General features: G+C 44.5%; 1 long non-coding RNA gene across 1 annotated transcript; it reads left to right on the top strand.

Annotated features, from left to right (window-relative positions):
* Positions 1–537: 537 nt before the first annotated feature.
* On the top strand, positions 538–19,117 carry LOC138430732 (uncharacterized). The gene is made up of 3 exons (XR_011253371.1): positions 538–723; positions 15,103–15,355; positions 17,992–19,117. It is a non-coding gene; the product is annotated as an uncharacterized lncRNA (long non-coding RNA).
* Positions 19,118–20,054: the final 937 nt, after the last annotated feature.

Here is a 20,054-nt window from a genome sequence, read left to right as displayed (position 1 = left end):
TTATAGCCCGACTCCCACATCCATACATGACCACTGGAAAAACCATAGCCTTGACCCAGGCTGTATTTTCATACTTAGAGGTGGAAGACGAGGAAGCTGGGTGCAGGGGAGACGAGTGACCCTCTATCCACAGTCGACAACTTACTAAAGAACTGGTTAATGCAATAGTTTCAAATGCTGGGTGTCCATTTGATTTGTCCTTTTCTTGTCTTCTAGAATTCATGTATAAATGTTTGGGAGGATTGCTAATGTCAAGCCGATGAGTCTCTTCAAACTCTGTTCTTCGGGGGAATAAATAACTATAGTTATCTCTTGCCTTGATCTTGCTCATCTTCTCTGTTGGCATTTTGTGGGCTAAATGGGCAACATTTCTCTTCCATTCCCCTTTTGCAGACACACAAACAAATTTTGGGTTAGATGATTTTTTTTTTTTTTGGCCCTCTAGCTTACTTTTAAAGGAGTCTCTTACTTAAGGATGGACTTTTAATTTTTTACAGCTTCCTCTGTTGATTAATTCTGCTCCAGTACATTTTCTTTAGAAAATAATTAGTCTGAGAGTTCAAAGGGTTCTTCAGCTTAGCACAATGCTGGGCATGAAACAGGCCAATTATTGGCTAACAGAAGTACCCACTCTGGGGAAGAGGCTCCTGAAACCTCATGCAATAAGATGCCTTATTCCTTAAGGAGAGGAGACCCCACGGTAGTTTGGGGAAGACTGTCAAGGTGAGTGATCAGTCAACAGACAGACCTTAAGAAGTAACTGTTCGAATCATGCGCTTTGAAACAGAGTCGAAAGTGACTAAGATTCTATCTCTGATATTACTAACAAAATAACCTTGAACAAGTTACTGAAATTTTCTAAGCTTCCATGTCTTCATCTGTAAACTGGGGACAATATTACTACTTATTTCATAGAGCTGTTGTGAGAATCAAATAATATTAGTGTGTGAAGTGCTTAGCATGGCTCATGGCATTTAGAAAACACTCAGTGACTGGATTCTTGTTCTTATTTCTATAACTATTCCAGTAACCAGAGAGCTTCAGGATCTCCCTTGTGATTTCTCATGCTCCAAAGCTATTTAACTCCTCCCCCCACTAAAGCTCAAGAAGTAAACAGTCCAAGTTTGATAAAGATTGTGTCTGTGTAGTTTATGGATTAGACTATCTTTGAAGGCTTTTCCTAAAATGCTGGAGGCTGAGTTGGAGAAAGGCTAATAGGAACATTTTCTGAGAAGAGATGTTCAGCCAGCTTCACTAGGAGAGATTGGACTATCTTTCTATTTTGAAAAAGCTTTTTGTATGAAGCTACAGATGAGCCACGAAACAATTAGATCCATCACCTTGGCAGGACAGTTATCCAAGGGCCCTGGAGCACTGACTGTAACCCCATGGTAATCACTACGTATCCAGGACAATTTCATAGAAGAAGAGACGTAAAACCACCTTTCATGGAGTTTCAGTTTCTTATTAACTCTGTACTGAACTTCAAACAATTTTAGAGAAAAGGATAAGATGACATTTCAACGATGATGTCCTTCCATTACTTGTCAGTATTTACCTCTTTTTTTTTTTCCCCCAGCAAATTTACACTGAGGACAACTATTGCCAACTTCTGTCTTCTACTTTAGATGATGGTTCAGTACGTTTTCATGAATCAATGGAGCTTAGAGACTCATCATTTGTAATATTGCTCAGCTATGAGTTTTCTCTTTATGCTATAAAACTACAATTACAGAACAATATAGGTGGAGAGATTTTAGAGCTATGTTATGTGTAATAAGAACCAAGACCCTGATGGTCTAGTGGTTAAAAGTCCTCCTGCCAATGCAGGGGACACGGGTTCAATCCCTGGTTCAGGAATTAAGATCCCACACGCTGTAGAGCAGCTAAGGCCAGATTCCACAACTACTGAGCCCGGGAGCCACAGCTGCTAAGGCTTGCGCTCCACAACAAGGGAAGCCGCTGCAATGAGAAGCCTGAGCCCCACAGCGAAAACCCAGCGCAACCATAAATAAATGAACAGAAAACTGTTTTTTTAAGAAATAAGAAGCAATTTTTATCAAACCCTTACTATGTGCCAGGCTCTGTGTGCTAAGTGCTTTATACATTTATTTAGTCATCACAATCCTGTGAGGTAGGTTTTACTAATCTCTCCATTTCACAGATAAGAAAACTGAGGCTGAAAATTTAAATGTCCAGTTCAGAGTCATGCAGGCAGTAGGTCTTAAACTCAAAACACAGGCTGGACTAAGTCTATACCTATGCTTAACTAGTATGCGATATGGTTCTTTTACTTCAGATGAGGCTCCTGGACCCCGGAGGAGTAGTGTGAGTTTGCTTGGAACCCTCTAGTTAGGAACGGGCAGGGCTGGGACCTGGTTCTTTGGACTCCCAGGCCCCTGCGTCCTCTACTGTACAATTGATTCTACCTCTCTTTGTTATATTCTAACTTTTTGTTATATCCACTAGTTTGTTGTATTTTTTAAGATTTCACATATAAGGGATATCATATAGCATTTGTCTTTCTCTGTAGGAGATTTGCTTTGAATAAAGCATCTCTCCGTAAACGCTCTTGCCAAGAACTCTCTGGATTCCTCAGAGAATGGCTCTGAGGCACTAGGTGTCTTAGCAACAGAAGACAGACCATCCCAGTTGCTTAGTTCTTAGGTCTTTGTTTCTTCATTGTTTATTATTATTATTGGCTGCACCATGGAGCATGTGGGATCTTAGTTCCCCAATCAGGGATCAAACCAAGCCCTCTGCTTTGAAGGTACAATGTCTTAACCTTTGGACTGCCACGAAGTCTCATGGCCATTGTTTCTTTAGAAAGCAGGATAAAACACATGTGTTCTTGCCCAGAATGGAACTTAAATGAAGAAAATGATCAGATAAGAAAGGTAGCCAGATTCAAATTAAATTTTATTTGCTTCATTGCAGCCTGCTCCTTCCTTTCTAGATATATCCCCCACAAGACCCTCAACAAACGGGTCACTATTTATTGCACACACCTGTCAAATATCTCCTAAGGTCCTATCAAGATCGGACTATCTCTGTTTGGATCCAAGAGGAAAGTGATGAATAAAATCTGCTCCTTTTGTGTGTCACTGTTTATTTACTTTCTGGATGAATTCATATTACAAGAAGATTCTGGAAGGGTTGTTAATTATCCCTGTAATCTAATTTATTTCTCTGGGCACCTGATATGTTCTATACCTTTGATAATGTTAATTTTATTCTTTTGTGAGCTGAGCCTGGTATTCGCAAAAAGCCGTAAGATGTAATTTACTTCTCCCCACTTGCATTCTAAATATTAACTCTATTGAAAATGATTAAATAGATTATGTAAATCATGGTCGTTGCATCCACTTTAAAGGTTAATCCTGCCATCGTGTAGCCAGATAATTAATTTGAATTGGTTCCTGAGCATTAATTCTCAGGGAAGCCCAGGTATAATGGTTGCAGTATCCTATTATGGATGTCAATGCATGCCTGCTTGGCATAAAATTTGGAAGAAACAATTCTCAGAGCTTTGAGAACAAAAGTTCCTTAGGGCCACTGAGAGACTCAGTGCATCACGGGATTAGAGTTACACTTTCTCTAGAATTTTAGAAGATAGACTTGACCAAGCTTGAGTTTTCTGAGATGTCACATCCCTTGTTGGGAAGCCAGACCCAGTTTTTCCAGTTGATTCTTTCTCTTCTCTGCCCTGGGACAGTGACCCCTAAGGACTCAATCCCTGGGACCCTTTGCTGATTGGCTGCAGGTGGATTTGGTCCAAGGGGACAGGGCCAGGGTATCAGAGAGGCAGCAAATTGTTCACCCCTTCCGTGACTCCCACCGTGTGGCCTTTCTCCATCTTCAGCTCTCATTGGCTCTGGTCCCTCCATTTCCTCCTTGTCTGTCTGCCTTAGGGATGACTGGCTTTCAACATTGCCAGTCTCTGGATATCTTTGGTCTCTGGTTTGTTTCCTTAATCCTGCTCATCTATCTGTAGATAGCTCTTCATAAAATCTCTTCATTCAAACCATCTGCAATGAATTCTGTTTCCTCCCAGGACCCTGAGTAATGCACAGGGTTTAAATAAAGACCAAACAACCCAAACTTTGGCAAATGCACTGTCAGCGATTGTGATTGTCTTCTCTGGGCCCTGGGAGCAAGGTCACAATCAATTTCCGTAGAGCTTCCGAAGGGGGAAGCCTTGGACTCCCTGTGCTCTGGAGCCAGGGGAAGTTTGCAGTCTAGACTCTGAGAAAGAAGGCCAGCATCCCATTGGTGGGCAGTTATCTGGCCCCTGCGACACGGTGACAGTGGAAGGTCATGGCCCATGAACTCAAACCAGATCAAGTTCTGATTAGTTAGTAGTGATCCAAAGATTAAGGACAGTTACATGGCTTACTCTTCTAACTTGTTTATCAGGAACTTATTATTTTGCCTCTAGCCGACCCATCCCACTTAAAAAATCCAAAAGTAGAACACAAAAATAGTGAAAGGTACCACAAGCTTAAATTTTAGGCCCCTCCCCTGCAAAAAAAAAAAAAAAAATTAGCTTTGGGTTTGGGACATCAGGATAGTTTGTTAAAATCTCGGTTCATAGTTGTCCTCCGGTGATTACAGGAGACAAGAATGATTCCCCGATGATCTCCGCAGTAACCATGTTATTTCTCCATCTGTCCTGCCTCTTTGTTTTTGGAACTCTCTTTCCTGCACTCCATATGACCTGTGGGTTCTGCCAATTGAGGGGTCTCACTGCCTCTGCTCTGAAGACAGGCATGTAACCCAGCCTGACAGACTCAATTATTCTGGAACCAGTGAGTGGTCCAGGGGCAGAATCAAGGCTAATCAGAATCCTTTACTGAAGCAGATATTGGAAAAGGAGCTTTAAGGGCAGAATAAGCTCAAAGCTGCCTGCAGCCATCTTGCTGTCACAAGAAGGAAATCTTTCAGGGCATAAAGCCAAGCAGAGTGGGAGATGAAAAGAGTGCGCCCATCTTACCGTTCAAACCCCTAAATCCAGCAAGGGCTGTAGTCCAACCCTTGGACTTCTATTTACATGAACCAATGATTTCGTCTTTTAAAAAAGGAGTTAGTTGTTGGATTTCTGTCACTGTTTCGTGGAAAGGTCTCAATGAATTCTCCTCCCTTCAAGAATAACTAACACCACTCAGTGCAAGGGAGTATGTTGCTTTTTCTTTAAGGCTTAAAAAAAAAAAGAAAGAGCCCTTGCTCTTTCATCTGTTTCTGAAGCAAAGGCCCTCCTTATCGATCCCTCTAAATCCCTCCTCTGGCAATTTAACTAGGCTTCCTTTGTTCTTTTCTCAGTGCCTGTGTAAAATAGCTGGTTACCCCCTTCCATAGAGTCATCTTTGTATACATTTAGACTCTAATGAGTTACTCTGAAGCCAGTTTCCTCCAGGCTAAGAAATCCAAGTCTATCGCAAATATTTTTTTTCCAGCACCTTTCTCTCTAAATTGCAGAATTTTGAACGTTTTCCTCTGACCTGGAGAGGTGGAAGAATGTTTCAGAAACTTGTAGAGAAGGTCTTTATAGGAAAAAAAAAAATTTACTCCAGTCATAAAAAACTCTAATACTGAAGTCTCAAGATCAAATAAATGGGTAAGTAAATAGGTATGAAAAATTTCAGGCAGAAAAAAAAGTAAATATGTAGTCTCTAAGGGGCCTCCCAGGTGGCGCTAGTGGCAAAGAACCAGCCTGCCAATGCAGGAGACATAAGAGATGCAGGTTCCATCCCTGGGTCAGGAAGATCCCATGGAGGAGGGCATGACAACCTACTCCAGAATTCTTGCCTAGAGAGTCCCATGGACAGAGGAGCCTGACGGGCTATGGTCCATAGGGTTGCAAAGAGTTAGACACAACTGAAGTGACTTAGCACATGCATGTAGTCTATAAACCAGTTTTGGGTTCAGTTTTAGAAGAGTTTAAAGGCAGATGGATGGCAGTTTTCTGAGACTGCAGTTAGTGGTTGGGTTTTTCCATCAGGTTCAATGTGTTGTCCATGTGAAGGAGGAGGTGAGGGGTGGCTGCAGGTGGAGGCTCTCGGGTTAGTCACTACCTGAGTATTCACATACTTAAAAAGAGAAGGTTGATTACTCCCAGTCTCGTTGGATATAAACTTTAAAAAAATCAAAAAGATTAGAATTTCTAGGGGCATGGATCCTACAGGAAGCCTTAATTAAAGAGTGGGAGGTATAGATTGCCTTAAAGAAAAACTTTTGTTCAAGATTTATTTTTAACCATGATGAATGTGCTCTTAATTAAGACTTCTTTTGGATAAGACTCAAGGAGTTACCGTGAGATTACTGTCTTCTACGATTAACCTAGGAACATGACCCAAAATGCTTTAAATAGAAGACTTGTTAAATTTAAAGAGAACTTTCTCTCCGGTAAAATAATGCTGAGAATAATTAACTTCCAATTTGCTTTAATTACTTTTAAACATGTTTACATTTTCAAACACTAGGATGACACTGTGTTCCAGGGAATCTTGGGGTGTTGGGGTACCGGTAGGGGTCCTGAGATGAGCAACAGTTTGCATGCCTGCACACAAATAAATTATTTCAGAACCCAGGTCTCCTCCTTTCCCCCATTTCCTTTCTTTATCTAACTTCTAAGTATAATTCAATCATAGGTTTGAGTAATTTAATTAATTACATTTCCACCACTTGTTTTAAGAATGGTGTCTATTCCTGGTAATCTAAATTATTTTGAAGCAAATGAAACATTTAGAGAAGTGGATTGCAGCCCATCAGCAATTATCATTATCTGGGGGAGCTTTGAAAATAAAAACACCAATAATTCTGGTTCCACTTCCAGAGGTTCTGATTTAATGGAAGTGGGAGGGAGGGCAGCAGCTATCAGTACTTTTTAAAGATTCCCACGATTTTAACCTGTAGTGAGGGTTAGGAGTCACGGATTCAGAGACTGAAAGAAATCACACTGCTAGTTCAAAAGCAATTCACCAGGAAGCAGTAGGGCTTCTTGGGAAGGGCTCAGGATTCAGAGTTGAGGGTTTTAATCCTGCCTTCACTCATTGTCCACTATTTGGACTTGCTCATGTACTTGGCCTCTCTGTATATCATTTCCTCATGGGTAAAACTGGGATAATTGTATCCCCTTTATGGAATTGTTTTGAGGACAAGACCTACCTGGTACATGGGGGAACCTCTGTAGCAAGAACTATTATTAATGTAGCATGTAACTGTCTAGAAACACATGTCTCCATATTCCCCTTACTTGCCTTCTCTGTGCCAACAGGAATCCAAGTCTGCACCATTCCTGGAGACCCTGAATTCCCTGAATGGGAATGGATGACCCTGGTAGCTACACTGGGCTTGCAGAGAGACAGGGGTTCCCCAACCTCCATGATCTAATGCCTGATGATCAGATTTTTATTTATAATAATAGAAATAAAGTGCACAATAATTGTAATGTGTTTGAATCATCCCCAAATCATTCCTCCACTACCCCTAGTCTGTGGAAAAACTGTCTTCCATGAAATTGGTCCCTGGTGCCAAAAAGGTTGGAGACTGCTGGAGAGGGCCAAACACTTGTTCCTTCCAAGCCTAACCAATGCCGGTCAGTGAAATGAGTCTGAAGGTCTGAGTCCAGCTTTTTTACAAACTGTGTTACCATTTCTGTTACAAGTTACGAACTAGCTCTGCCCCCCACTCCCATTTTTCTTAACCGATAAAATGGGATCAGACTAGAGCTATGTTCCATGTTCTTCCAATAACATGAGCCAATGAGCTTTAAAGAGTCTGTCAGTTTCAGACCAGATCTGAAAATATTTTTACCTGGTGCCCAAGCAGCTTCTACAATGAGGAGGTCCCATGAAGAGAGTGGATTTTTTTTTTTTTTTCTGGAAAGCTGGTTCTTTTGCAATTGAGAGTAGAAAGGGTTCCATCTTGACTTTTAGCTTGAGGACAGTGATTCAAGTTACCCAGTCAGTCTCAGTGGAGAGTAAGGTCTCAGGATTGACCATAGGGGTTTATTTTTTATTGGGTCCACAGCAGAGATGGAATAACATTGCCCATGCAAGATTTAGACCGAAATTATCAGTGTTGTCTGGACCCTCAAGACCCGGATGCTGGGAAAGATTGAGGGCAGGAGGAAAAGAGGGTGACAGAGGATTAGATGGTTGTATGGCATCATGAATTCAATGGAAATGAGTTTGCGCAAACTCCAGGAGACAGCATAGGACAGGGAAGCCTGGCATGCTGCAGTCTGTGGGGTCGCAGAGCTGGACACGACTGAGTGGCTGAACAACAACTGAACCCTTAGCAGCTCTCTGGGTCAGTGGGTTTTTTTTTCCCAACTGGGCATGTGTTGGAAGCCCCTGGAGGGCTTGTTCTGTCTCAGATCCCTGACTCCACCCCTGGAGTTTCTGACGCAGGAGGTCTGGGAAGAAGTCTGGCACTTTGCATTTCTAACAAATTCCAGGATGATGTAAGTGTTGCTGGTCCCAGCGTCACACTTTTAGAGGGACTTCTCTAGGTCTTACTTCACAAACGCCTGTGATGCTACAGTCCACGTAGAAAACTCTTTAAAATACTAATTGCCAGATCCCACCAGTAAAAAGTCTGATTTTGTGGATTTACAGTGAGGCCCAGGCTGTACTCATCATCAGGGAACTCGGGAAACCCTGACTGGGTCAACTACCCATTCATTGCAACAGAATCACCTGGGTGGGGGGTTGGGGGGAGCTTTGAACAAACTCTGAACCCTGGGCTTACTCCCACTTCTCAGATGCTAATTCTGAAGGGCAGGGCTGGGAGAGTGTGCATTTTTCAAGTGACCCAGTTGATTGTGATGTGGATCTAAGTTATCTCACTTTGTAGGTGAGGACCCTAGAAAGACTGAGGTATTCATCTAGAGCAGTAGCAGAAACGGTACTAGAAACTGCATGGCCAGATCCTCTGGGCTTGGTCCACACTTCCACATTCCTTCTTGTCTGATCCATCAGAGGCTATTTCTTCTGCCATTGATTTTCAAATGGAGCACCCCGAGAGCTGGATACAGCACTGAGTTCTGACATTGATTCTTCAACACCAACTGTGTCCTCCAGTTCAACTCAATTTTGACACTAACTGCCTGGAATGAGCAACAGATCTCACAAGTTGAAAGGTGAGGTTCCCCAAAAGACGGCTCTTGCTTTAGCTGCCAGTCACAGCTGGGGTCCTCAGGCTACCCTCTCTTGCCTGTGACTTGCCTACAAATTCAGAGCTTCCCATACCACTTTAGCTTTGTTCATTTGCTAGAACAACTCACAAAATCCAGGGAAGCGCTGTCCTGCCAATTACCATTTTCTTATAAAGGACACGAATGTACAACAAGATGAAGAGACACGGAGGGGAAGGTCTGAAAGGGGCCCCAGCACAGGTGCGTCTGTCCCTGTGCACACCTCCCAGCACATCCATAAGTTCACTGCTGCTGCTGCTGCTAAGTCGCTTCAGTCGTATCCGACTCTGTGTGACCCCATGGACTGCAACCTACCAGGCTCCTCCGTCCATGGGATTTTCCAGGCAAGGGTGCTGGAGTGGGGTGCCATTGCCTTCTCCTATAAGTTCACTAACCAGGAAGATCTCTCACTTTCTCAATCACTGTTGTTGCAAGAGAGGCCATCGGAGGTGAGCAGAGATTCCAGTCCGGTCTGGGGGCTGGAAAGGGACAGTGGAAGCTCTTCCTCTGCAGAGAAGAAGATCCTTTGTCCCGTCCCAGTAAGGCCACTGCCAACCAAGCATTCCTTCCCCACTACGCCTCCCAGCAGAACCCAGCAGAACTTCCCAGGGGATCTCGGTGCTGCCAGGCCTGATGAGCGGTCAGAACAAATGTGCTGCCTCATCTCATTAGAGCCAGGCTCCAAGGTAAGCGCTCAAAGGTCAGGAGCCTTTGAAGTGGAAGAGCAGAACTGCTGAAGGGTCTTGATTCTTTAAAAGAAGTTTTCCTTCCTACTGACCGATTCGATGGAAATTCTGGAAGTTTCATGTCACACAGCAGAAAGGCCAAGTACTAGTGGGCTCGCCTGAAAGGACAAACACATCTGAAAGACGCCTCCTCGTCTCCAGACTCCTCCCACACAGATGTCTGCAGGCAGCCCAGGCTTTCCGTCACCTAGGCTTGCTGCCAGGGAGCGGTTTTTCCCTCCATTGTTTCTGAGATCTGATGGGTTAACCAGTCTCAGAGAGCTCATCTCTGTGATTCATCTCATATCACGCCCTCCCTATTCATCTTCACTGCATTATTTCTGGCCCGCATTAACTTCTCCCATCTTTATTTTAATTACAAAAACGGCACATGCTTGTTTCAGAAGAAGCCAGAAGCCAAGAAGCACAAGGAATGCAGCTCTAGAAGCTGGAAAAGACAAGAGAACAAATTCTCCTGTAGAGCCACCTTGATCTGGGCTCAGAGAAACAGATTTTGGACATCTACCCCCTAGAACTCCAAGAGAATATATGCCATTTGTGGTGATTTATTGGAGCAACCTTAGGAAACTAAGACAGGTTGATTTCAATTTTTTGGATGTGTAAATATTTTAGTACCTCCTATCTCTTGATTATTCCCTGGAGTAGGAAGTGGCACCCCACTACAGTATTCTTACCTAGAGAATTCCATGGATAGAAGACCCTGACGGGCCACTATCCATGGGGTCGCAGAGTCAGACATGACTGAGCACACACCTCTTGATAGAAACTGTTATCTCTTGAGTTTCTTGGAGAAACTCTTGACTGAAGTCTCCCTTGGTTTCAGTCTGCCCCCCATGGCCACTCCTTGACTCCCCACTTCTGGAAAATGTTATCCAAATTCTTTAGTCCAAAGGACCCCCATGCACTAACCTAACCCACTTCTTTTACCTTTGACTATTCTATGACCACTCACACCCTCAACACACGTTTGCTACATTCATTACTTGACACCCTTTTCTATGCCTGCTGTGCCTTCCTTCACCCATCTATACGTACAGTACTTTAAGCTCCAGTTCAAATGGGACCTCTCCCCAAATGACTCTTCTGTGTCCTTGGCCCATCCTCAACAAGATGTGATCTTCACCTTCTTTGAACTTGCTTAACATTTTGCATCTCTCTTGTGGCAAATATCAACTCCATCTTGTATGGAATTGGCCAAAAGTTTCATTCAGATTCTTCCATAAGATCTGATGGGAAAAATCCAAATGAACTTTTTGGCCAACCGAATATTTGAGTTACAGATTTTATATATAAAAGCCTAGTACTTTAATCATTTGTTGAATTATCTGACAATTAAATACCTATTGAATTGAAATGTGAGCCACAATAGAATGGGTTTTCTTGCTGTTTGTGTCGTAATTTGATACCCATGATGCGATGGGCTTCCCTGATGGCTCAGACGGTCAAGAATCCACATGCAAGCAGGAGACCTGGGTTAGATCCCTGGCATGGGAAGATCCCCTGGAGGAGGGCATGGCAACTCACTCCAGTATTCTCGCCTGGAGAATCCCATGGACAGAGAAGCCTGGCAGGCTACACCCATGGGGTTGCAGAGAGTCAAACATGACTGAGCAACTTAGCACATGTGATGAGATGGAAACCATGGACTTTAACAATGAAAGATGGACGTAGGAAAGGAAATTAATTCGGCTTGAAATATGCTTTCAGTTTTTCAAATCTCTTCCCTTCTGCCTTTCCAGATTCAAGAATAAACAGGATAGTGATGATTCAGGAGCAAAGAGAATATTCGCTGACTCCAAGCTCAGTAATGATTCTCCCCTGTGATTCAATGCCATCTCGGGCTGTTTACAGGCGTGCAAGTCCAGAACAAAGAGGAGATTGTCTCATGGCTTTTTCAGATGCATCTTCTGCAGGAAGCATGATGAATGCTACTGCTGTTTCCTAGAACAGATACAGCATCAGAATAACCTGGGATGCTGTGAAAAAATACAGATTTCTAGATACCACCTCCAAGAAGTTTCTGAATGAACAGGTTAGGAAAGGGCCCAGGGATCTATATTTTAACCAGCATGAATTGGTGGGGGCTTACCAGTCTGAAAAAACCCTTAGAGTTATTTCCACTTTTGAAATTATATTATTCAGAGTATTGTGTCCAGTTTCTGGTTCCATAATCTGAAGCTCCCAGCTTACTGACTCTGCTGGTTCTTACCATTGGCAGCCCCAAGTTTTGGTCTTCAGAAACTGTTTCTTTGGGGAAGGGAGCACTTAGAAATTGGCCAATAGGCAAGTTTGGGGGGTTTGTCTCACTGGTTCTTTTAGAATTTCGCCATTAGTAATGAGGGCTGTAACTCACAAGCTCCAGCCACTCAGTTTATCTCCTAGAGATGAAAGAAACAGGTTATTATTGCAGCTGAGAAGCCACCCAAGACAAAACATGCAAGCGTAATCCGGCGGCCATGAGTACCTGAAGGGGAGATGATCCAAGGAAGCAGAGGCGCAGATAGAACTGGTGTCTCGTTAGAACTGACCCTGTGTTCTAGGAGGAGACCTGAATGAGTCTTAGAAGCCTTGTTGCCTGTGACCTTTCCTCACCCCAGGGGCAGAAGCGGTGTTAGCCATTCCCAGTGATGGGGGTGGGACAGCTCAAGTGCTAAAGAGAGGCAAGAACTGTTGCAGAAAGGAGAACCCCTTCCAGGGCCCGAAACTGGAGTCTTGTCTGACATTTCGAAATGATTTGTCCAAGGAGACACACGTGCTGACAGAGCAAGAGATTTTATTGGGAAAGTGCACCCAGGTGGGGAGCAGGAGGGTCAGGGAACCCAGGAGAACAGCTCTGCCATGTGGCTCACAGTCTTGGGTTTTATGGTGATGGGGTTAGTTTCCAGGTTGCCTTCAGCCAATCATTCTGACTCAGAGTCCTTCCTGGTGGTGCAAGCCTTATTCAGCCAATATGTATGGCAGGCAGAAGGATTCTGGAAGGTGGATGGACGTGTGATGTCTCCTTTTGACCTTTCCCAAACTCTTCCGGTTGGTGGAGGCTTATTAGTTTCGTGTTCCTTACCAGGACCTCCTGTCCTAATACAACTCATGCAAATGGTTCCTCTGGTGCCTGGCCAGGGTGGGCGGGTCCAGTCAGCGTGCTTCCTCTAACAGAACTAGGGAGCTCCATGCCCTGGCCCTCTTGCTCTGGTCATTCCATTCCAGAGATTTATTGCCACCTCCTAAATAAACAAAGCTATTGGAGCTTCAGGAGCCCAGTCTGACAGACGACCAAAAGTCATTTTTCAGCCTTAACACTATTTGTTTACCGTGTGTCCACTGTCATTAACCCATAAGAGCGAAAGGAGACCAGTCCATTTCATTTTCTGATTATCAAGTTTATGACATCGTTAAAATTAATTGAGCACTTATCTCAGCACATAACGAGTGAGCCATGTGGAGCAGGCAGAGTTCCTGGAAAAACACTGATGGAGGGTGTGAGTGCGTTCTTGCCATCAGCGTGGTGCAGTCGGGTCCCTGGTCCCATGCAGGTCATGGAATCTTACAGGGGACAGTTGTGCAGTTCTGGTGGTCAGCAGCCTGTACTCAGCATTGCTATTTCTCCATAGGAGGACTGAAGTAGGGCTTGGAGTCAGAGAGGAAAGACAAGACAGTCTGCACACTTACTTCTTTTGCATTAAAGAGGAAGTGGAGAGTTTCTATTTGGGATGATGACAGTTTTGGAAATGCGGGATCGTAATGGGTTGCACAGTATTGTTGAATGTAGTCCATGCCACTGAATTATACAGTTAAAATAGTTAAAATCTTACTGGTCAATTTGTGGTATGCATATTTTACAATTTTTTGAAGAAAATGGACTGGCTTATCCATAGACTAGTCCAGTCACTGTTCTCTGTGCTCAGCTGTGTCTGACTCTTTGTGACCCCATAGACTGTAGCCCACCAGGCTCCTCTGTTGTGGGATTTTCCGGGCAAGAATACTGGAGTGGTTTGCCATGCCCTCCTCCAAGGAATCCTTCCCATACAGAGATCGAACCCACGTTCTCCTGCGTCTCCTCCATTGCAGGTAGATTCTTTACCACTGAGCCATGGGGGAAGCCGAGTCCACTGGTGTGGTGGTGATTAACAGTTGCCATCTTGTTCCCTCTTTTGATTGTGAATGCCTCAGTGACCTTCTGTTCCTTCGGTAGGTTTGGGTTATCCTGGGGGCAGTGACCAAAGCTGTTTTTTGTTGTAGGAACCAGGCAGATATTTTTGCTCAGTCTAATTCTGGGGCATTTGAGAGCAAATGAAACTTCACTAACTCCTAAGACTTAAATGCTTAAGTATTGGAATGGCTTGAATCCCTTTTATCCGACGCAAGATGGGCCTAAGAGTTTGCCTCTGGGGTAGACTGTCCTACTTTTCTTATGGAAATGATAACTAATTACCATTGAGTGTGGGTATTCAGTGCATTTTTTTTTTTTTGAATGTCAACTCTCTCTTTTCCTCCCCATTTCCAGAACTGAATACCTCAGTACAGAGCTGGAATAAATAAAGGCTTTTGGATTTGTGGCCCAAACTCACTTCACTTTGCCTATGAATGTTTTCATCACCCAGAGTTCAGAGACTAACAGAACCACAAGGTTGAAAGAGTCTGGAAAGATCCTGCGTTCATTACCCATGGGATGCCTGTCAAATGGTCACACACAGGCATGGCTTCTATCTTAGAGAAAGGTCACACCCTGTAACCATTATTCATCCTGTCTCCTCAAAGAGCCCCTCAAAATTGCAGACATAAACACATTTTTAAAGTGTATTCCACGAATCCAGGGGCTTCCCTAGTGGCTCAGTGATAAAGAATCCACCTGCAGTGCCGGAGACTTGGGTTTGATCCCTGGGTTGGGGAAGATGCCCTGGAGAAGGAAATGGCAACCCACTCCAGCATTCCTGCCTGGAGAATCCCATGGACAGAGGAGCCTGGTGCCTGTCTGTGGGGTCCCATAGTCCACAGGGTTACAAGAGTCCGACACCACTTAGCGACTGAACCACACCAATCCAGAGATTTACAGTTCTGCCATCTCCGTACTGGGTTTAGATCACTTTATTTTAATATTCCAGGAAGATGTTTTTCAGTTGAGAAACTTCAGTTCAACTCACATTTTCTACTTGTAATTTCTAGCTGGAAATTACCTACGGCAGCTGAGTCACCCACCTTCCCGCCGAAGCCCGCTGGCTGTTTCCAAGGCCTTCCTCATCATTCAAACCACGATGCGGCCACAGGAATACCAAAAGCAACGCTTGATGGCTGTGGAAGATTTTCATCCTCACAGGTCGTGAATGCCTTCTGTTTATCACCTGCACTAAGGATTTACGACTGTCTCAGTGTTGTATTTCTAGCAGCTGTACTCTGAAGGAAAGCATCCTGCCCTGAGGTAAGGACACATTCTTTATTCATAGTGAAAATGAAAGCTTAAAGGGCAAGATTTTTTTTTTTTAATCCACAGTCTGTTCAGAATGAAAAGCTTATTGAAATAAGACCTTTAAAGTGTTTCCTTTCACTGTTCATTTGGGATGTGACTTCACAGATGGTACAGACATCCTGAGATGTTGCCTGGTCTGAAATCTTTTTATCTGTAGCTTTAGAAGAGCAAAGGGTATGACATACGGAAAGGAGCAAACAGCCGTGGGAAGGCATGGCTGGTGACAGGGACAGGAATGCAAATTATAGAATGGATGCTTGCCTCAGAATATTTCTGGTGGGTTTCTGTCCGTGGGGTACCACTCGAGGGTACAGGAGGGAGGCTACGTATGGGGCAATTGAGGGAAGATGTGATTCTGTGATAGGCATGCCGAACCGCAGGCTCAGCAATCTCCAGCCCTTGACCCAAACCACAGTGTTTTTACGTAATCACGGTTGGTGTGGATTGAACTGTGTCCCTCCCAAATTCATACACAGAAGCCCTAACCCTCATATCTGAATTGTGGCTTTATTTGGAAGCGGGGTCATCGCAAGAGTTAAGATGAGGTCATACTGGAATAGAACGGGCCCCTAATCCAACACGACTAGTGTGCTTATAAAAGGAGGGAAGTTGGACAGACTGTCTCTGACAGAGACAGACCCATAGAGAGAATAATGATCTGAAGACACAGGGAAAAGCCAACCAGTCACAGGGAGAACCAAAGACTGCCAACAAACCATCGGAAGCTAGGGAAGAAACATAGGACAGCTCTGTCCTCTGTTAAAAACAAGACAACAGGTCCAATATGGAGTCACTTTTGCTAAGCCCCACATCAATCATCAAACCAAGAGTTAACTTAGTTATGATTTTAGCTCTCCAGGAAATGTCATCGTAAACCAGTCAATCAGGCATCACTTCATCAGCACTAGTTAAGTCATCTGCCTGATGGACCCTTGCTGTCCCTTAAAGGAAAGTAACTTTGCAATAACCTGCTTTTTTGCCTAAGACAGCTTCCTTGTTCCTGCTCTCCTTTGCTTGTATCATTTTATACAGCTCCTCGGAGCTCCTATCTGCTCAATTGGATGCTGCCCAATTCAGGAGCTATTGAATAAAGCCACGTGTTAGTCATTCAGTCGTGTCTGACTCTTTGCAACCCCATGGACTGTAGCCCACCAGGTTCTTCTGTCCATGGAATTTGCCGGGCAAGAATACTGGAGCGGGTTGCCATTCTCTTCTCCAGGGGATCTTCCCTACCCAGGGATCGAACCTGCATCTCCTGCATTGCAGGCAGATTCTTTACCATCTCAGCCATCGGAGATGCCCCAAATAAAGCCAATAAGATCTTTTAAATTTACTCATGCGCCACAACTACTGAGCCTGTGCTCCAGAGCCCAGGAGCTGCAACTACTGAGTCCGCTGACGCTAGAGCCACGCTCTGCAGCAAGAGAAGCCACCGCAGTGAGAAGCCCGCACGCCACAACTAGAGAGCGGGCCCCACTCGCGGAAGCCAGGAAAAAGCCAGCACACAGGAACGAAGGCCCAGCACAATCAAACATCAATAAATGCAATTATTAAATTTACTTGGCAGACTGAAAAAAATATCTTACTGCCCTCTGAAGGAAGCAACCCGATGAACACTTTAACACTGAATTCCTAGCCACCAGAACCTTGAGAAAATAACTGTCTATTGTTGAAGCCTCCGTTTGTGGACCTCTGTTGTGTCAGCCTGACCTGACTTAATAAACTGGCTGTACTGTAGGCATCCAGCGCCCTGCGTTGTTGCACAGTCACAGAAGCTATAATACCTAAAGGTGTCATTTTATCTGTAAAGCATTTATGATTAGAGATGTTTCTTTGAAATTACAGTTACCAGGAAGGAAGGGTAGTGGGGGAAGGATTGTTAGAGAGCTTGAGATTGACATGAAACTCTGCTATATTTTCATGTAATATAAATTGCAAGTAACAAGGCTCTTAATAGTATGCTTTTTTGAACAACTTTAAAAAATTTATGGCTGTGCGGGGTCTTCATTGCCACAAGAGCTTTTTTCTAGTTGTGGCGAACGGAGGCTACTCTCTCGTTGTGGTTCAAGGGCTTCTCACTGTGGTGCCTTCTCTTGTGCGGAGCTCTAGGGTTCCTGGGCTTCAGTAGTTGGGGCGCACAGGCTTAGCTGCTCCACGGCATGTGGGATTTTCCAGGACTGGGGATCGAACCCATGTCTTTTGCACAGAGCCACCAGGGAAGCCCTAACATGATTTCTTAAAGTGACATGATAATAGAAAGTGAGCTCCCATAAACTCCTGCCTCAGTATCACTTGGGGAAGCCCTTCCCCTACTCTCTGAAGTAACTCAGCTTCCTTGGGTGAGTCTTGCCGCCACTGAAATCAAGGAACCGCTGATCTAGGCTGTGCGTCAGTAGAGATACAGTATCAACCGAAGCACGCACATACTGCAGATCAGCTGCATCAGAAACAATGACTTCTTTCTTCCAGATCCATTCTGCTCGTGCAAGGATACCTTCTGAGAGCATTCGCTTATCACAGCAAAGAATGTCTCCTCCAGGCTCTAGCTGTCACTCCCCTGACCTGCCACCGGTGTGGTATCCCATCAGGTGCTGTGGATGAGGCAGGCACTTGTCACTGCCTGACACACCGCGGAGCAGAAGCTTCACAGGACAGGCTGAGAAGAGGAAGAATCAGAAACAAACCGGGACACAGCCTTTCTAGAAAATGCTCTCCAATACAACCAACTCGGTGAGAAAGGACTTCAGGGCAAGCATGGCCGCGGAGGGAGGCGAAGCCTGGCAGGTCAGATCTGAGAATGGGATGTCATGATGATGGGGGAAAAAGATGGTTGGTCCAGGATCCAGTTTCTTTGACTTGTATTTCCCTCCACGTGTGCTGTAGAACACTACTTCTGCCCAGTGCCCCAGAAACATAGGGTCTCATGGTAAAACCGTTTTTTAGATATTCTAAATCATTTTTATCTATTTAAAAAAAAAATTACATGCTCTCTGGTTTTTGACTCTCTTCTGCTCTGAGACGTGGGCATTGGTCTACGGGCTGACCCGAAGGACGGTGTCCACGGCTGACACTCACCTGGATCTCTGACCTTGACTCTTGCTGTAAGAACCAAAGGGTGCCTTGTTGGTCTTCCTGAGGCATTTCAGCCCCTCTTGCAAACAGATTTCCTGTGGGTTCTCTTGTCATTTAGAAATATCCTTCTTTATCTGAATCACAGTTCTGGTTCCAGCCATTCCCAAAAGAACTTTCCCAATGTATGAGAAAGTAAATTCTGAAAGTAAGTTGGTACACCAGTCATTTAGAATTTGGGCCTCACCTCCCAGAGCTACAAACTGATACATAATGGCAAAGTTCCCAGGCCAGCCCACAAAAGCCTAACTTTTCCAAAATGAAACATTGGTGGGTGGTATAGTTGTGAGCATAGCTGCCTTTCAAAATGTAGCTGAACCAAGGCAATAAAGTGATACTCAGCCCAACTGCGCTTGGCATGGTGTTTCCATTGGAATGCATGTCCTTTACCAACTGGGAAGCCAGGAAGGCAGAGGGAAATAAATCTTGAGCTGAAATCTCTCTGTAGTTGGGATTTTGCAGCCAGGTACCAGTAAGCCAGCCCCAAGGGTGGAGAAATGTAGGATGTAGATGCTCACAGAATCACTTGTCAAATCTTGGGAGCTCCCAAAGAGATGTGTAGAATTAAAATTTAGTTCTGTGGAAGCAGAGCCTCAGTTGAATACCATCCACCAAAGCACTGCGACATCTGTCATCTTGGGATGAGGTCGAAAAGCCTCAGTCAAGAGAAGACGAAGTTCCTCCTGGTGGGGGTGGCACTGGGCTATGGAGACCATCCAGGCGAGCAAGAAATGCAGCTGGGACTCTGGCAGAGGCAGCATGCTGTTGACCACCTGGTTTGGGAAGTGGTTCCAATCCATTTTGATACAACGACATCCTGGTTTCAGTTTCTATCAAATGGTTTTCTCTTTTTGAGTTGCTCACTCTCCATCTCTCCACAGGGGCCAAGAGAACAGGCCACTCAGCAACATGAGAAAAAACAATAGAGAGAGATTATCTTTAAAACTGATGAATCAGCAAAGAGGCTTCATGACCAAAGGAGAGAAGTAATGAGCTGATGACCTACTATGTGCTGGTTGCTATTGTGTCTTTTCCCCTGCCTATCTTTCTCCATTCCCCTAAATATCTTACTACATGGGCATTATATCCCTATTTAATTGATGGAAATTGAAGCCTGAGACGTGATGTGAGACTGAGAACCTTGGACCAATAGTAAGAGACCTTGCAGGGACTCAAACACAGCCTCTGGCTCCAGAGTGATGGACCTCCCACCATGGGAGCGGAGCATCCCCACATCAACGCCCTAGATGCAGGTACATTTTACTCACTGGTTTTCAACCAGTGCAGGGGGTGGGGCAATTCAAAAAGCAAGGATGACCCCATTTTTTCTTAACCATTTTTCATTCAGGAAAGGTGATAACTGTACCAAGTAGATGGCATTGAGTAGTCTTTGCTGCACACTACTGGTCAGACTGACTGAGAAGGTCAGTTTCCAGAGAGCCTGGGTGGACACTGGGCTCTGGTGAGGTTGACACCGAGCTGGACAGCGGTAAGAGGGATGGGTTCACCCACTCGTTTGACC

Source organism: Ovis canadensis, chromosome 26 (genome assembly GCF_042477335.2).
Source record: "Ovis canadensis isolate MfBH-ARS-UI-01 breed Bighorn chromosome 26, ARS-UI_OviCan_v2, whole genome shotgun sequence".
Taxonomy (NCBI): domain Eukaryota; kingdom Metazoa; phylum Chordata; class Mammalia; order Artiodactyla; family Bovidae; genus Ovis; species Ovis canadensis.
Note: the sequence above shows the minus strand (reverse complement) of the source record. Positions and strands in the feature narration are given on the sequence as shown.